Below are 3,115 nucleotides of genomic sequence, written 5' to 3'. Positions count from 1 at the left end.
CAGCAGGATAAATAAATGCACACAATAATGGTGAGAAGTTCCAGCTCCGTACTGTTACACCACATTTAAACAAAATAGTTGGCACACACTCGGAAAGAGGAGCTAGCAAAAGCCAAGGTGAGCCCTGATTTGAAAGTGGAAACTGTGAAATCTTTTATACATGGTTTTAGAAGTTAACTGATTTTTCTGCAATCCAAGGAAAGGCTCTTATGTAGCCTAATTGGGAAACGCTCCTGCATAAGTCACAATAGATGTTATCCATAGCTTCCACAGTGCAAAGAGGAGGGAGAGAACACATGCCACATCATGAGGTCTGCAAGGCATCACATACAGCTAAAACAGGACAAAGAATTTGTTGTAGTTTCCCAAGGGCTGCCTCCTTCCGCTCCAAGCTTTACTCTTGAAGAGCAGCTCTCAGATGCAAGCCAACTTGCATGTCATCTAACAGGCTTAGAAAGCTGCCTGCTGGAGTGTCATCCTGGAAGCATCCAAATATCAGCTGACAGCATCTCTGAATTAGCAAGGAAAAGCTCTCGCACAACACTAGAACATTACTCTCACACAACACTAGAACTCTTCAGGAGGTCTAGCACACCAAGTGCTGCTTTACAGTGCATCTTTGTTAGGAGCAGACAGCATATTCATTTGCCCTCCATTTGGCTACCACTTTGTATACAAGTTTCAACTCCTGCTCCACCTTAAAGCCATAAGCTATTTTGAGGCTCGTTAAATTATCTTAGTAAGCAGCGTAAGGCGCCAAACCGATGCGTCCCAAAAGAAGGGCCAAGGTTATTAGCGGCCCTAAATTTTTGTTGATCTAATATTCCCATTTTTATTTGGGCCTAAATATAGATAAGTGATGTTTTCACTTCTGTTCTAACCACATTGATTCCTGCCTTCTGACTGAAGCACAATTAGCTGCTGGTACAGCACATGCTGTGCTTCAGCTCTCCAAGCATTGCATATGCAGCCAGCTACCCCACAAGCAGATATTTTTAATGATAGGTCTATTAAACCCCAATCCTCCATTTTGAAGTATATAAAAAGTTAACATCCCCAACACTGAAGCTGACAAGGGAATTTGTTTTGTTTGCTGTCTGGGCTTAACCAAAAAGCTCCTTTTAAATGACAGAGAGAGACAGAACTGTATGAACCCCACTGCAATGCACACAAACACAACCATAAACATCTAAACAAGTGGTTCACAACCTTTGTAGACCCAAGTCACCCATGGAAAATCATAGAAAGTTACTGCTGGAAGGGACCTCAGGAGGTCATCTAGTCCAGCGGTTCTTAACCTTTTTTTGTACCAGGACCCATTTATAAACATCAGTGACCATTCCCACCCAGTGCTCCTCCCTCCTGACCCGCTGCCTCCCACCCCAGCCCCACAGTGTGGGGCGGGGGGGCCCCAAGCAGCCCCTCTCAGGCCGCAGCTCTGCCAGCCTACAAGGGAAAAGCCACCATTTCCCCATTTTTCTCCTTTAAAGGAGAATCTATTTTGAAGTTTGTTTGCAACCCTTTCATATATTCTTGCAACCCAGTTTTGGGTCACAACCCACATATTGAGAAATGCTGATCTAGTTCACCCCCAACTATATGATCCCAGTGCCAGCTCTTTGCTTTCTTCTTGCTTTTTTTTTTTTTTTTTTTTTTGACGACAGAAAAATACTGGGGTGTCTCATGTGTCGCCCAGGGTCCCAACAGTTTTAATGCTAGAGGACATTTATGCACATGCTCCAGGAGTCTGGGGGGACTTTAATTACAGCCACTCTAATTAGAGCTCGGGAGCATCTCCCGTATCAGGAGGAAGCAGTCAGTAAGACTAACTGCACTTTGTCGTGCATCTACAGATGCATCATGAGCAGGTCTAGGGAGGTGATCCTTCCCCTCTATGTGGCACCGGTCAGGCCACAGTTGGAGTACTGCATCCAGTTCTGGGCACCGCAGTTCAAGAGGGATGTGGCTAACCTTGAGAGGGTCCAGAGGAGGGCCACTCGCATGGTCAAGGGGTAGCAGGGCAGGCCCTACAAAGAGAGGCTAAAGGGCCTGAACCTATTCAGCCTCCACAAGAGAAGGCTGAGAGGGGACCTGGTGGCCGTTTACAAACTCACCGGGGGGACCAGCGAGAATTGGGGAGGCTCTGTTCCCCTGGGCACCACCCAGGGTTACTAGGAATAAGAGCCACAAATTGTTAGAGAGAAGCTTCAGGCTGGGCATCAGGAGATATTACTTTACAGTTGGGAGCCCATTCTAGAGCCTGGCAGCCCTAAGGGAGGTGGTGCTCTCTCCTACCCTGGAGGTCTTCAAGAGGAGGCTGCACAGATATTTGGCTGGGGTGATATGACCCCAGTACCTGTTCCTGCCCGGGGCAGGGGGTCGGACCTAATAATCAGCATTGCCACACTGAAAAATGGCAGCGGGGGTGCTCATCGAACAAGCAATAGTTATTAAACCCCCCCCCAGCCACTTTTCAGCATGGGGACGCTGATAGACCAGACACTGGAGTCTGCTGGAGCGCAGCAATTCCCACACTGCAGTAATCGAGCCTGCTCCGTCCGACATGCTGCAATCCCAGCGCTGGAACAGCCTCGCCGCTCACGTACAGGCACCCACAGATTCCAATGGGACATCTCTGGGCGCAACCCAAGATTCACACGGGCCCAGCTGGCGTCCTGCAGCACCCTCAAATGACTCCAGAGGTACCACAGGAGGCCACAGCACCCAGTCAAGGGTCCCAGCTGTAAAAAGGAAAAAAGAAAAGAACTAAATGAACGAGAAGCCAGAACGAGGGGACTGGGGCAGCCACCCACCCCAGGCATTGGGTATTTCAGTCCTGGATGGGCCAATGTGGATCCCGAGGAGCCGCGCCTGCCCCTGGTCCTGGCCCCACCTGCCTCGTTCGGGCAGCTGGAAGGCCCGGTCCGGCGCCCGCCCCCGTGTGCGCATGCGCTAGAGACCCCCAGCAGGTGCCCACTACCACAGAACCCCCATACATACACACACACACACACACACACTGCGCATGCGCACGGGCCAGCGCTTCCCCACCCCCTCAGGGTTGTCCCCATTCCTGAGAGGCCACTGTCGACCCCCACCCGCCCCCGCCCGCCAC

General features: G+C 50.4%; 1 protein-coding gene across 5 annotated transcripts in view; it reads right to left on the bottom strand.

The window, feature by feature from the left end:
• The window catches only part of ATP6V0A1 (ATPase H+ transporting V0 subunit a1), a 58,526-nt gene that overhangs the window by 54,595 nt on the left and 816 nt on the right, over positions 1–3,115 (bottom strand). For 2 of the 5 annotated variants that reach the window (XM_025207310.1, XM_025207312.1), the window contains exon 1: positions 2,607–2,766. The exons of 1 other annotated variant lie outside the window; for it this stretch is intronic. The gene's annotated coding sequence lies outside the window, so the exon portion shown is untranslated. Of the gene's footprint in view, positions 1–2,606; positions 2,767–3,115 lie in introns of those variants that run through there. 2 more of the 5 variants (XM_014521191.2, XM_006026358.3) reach the window with 1 other exon arrangement.

The sequence above is a fragment of the Alligator sinensis genome, unplaced genomic scaffold, assembly GCF_000455745.1.
Source record: "Alligator sinensis unplaced genomic scaffold, ASM45574v1 scaffold919_1, whole genome shotgun sequence".
NCBI lineage: Eukaryota > Metazoa > Chordata > Crocodylia > Alligatoridae > Alligator > Alligator sinensis.
The sequence above is the reverse complement of the archived record's forward strand: the minus strand, read 5'-3'. Positions and strand labels throughout refer to the sequence as shown.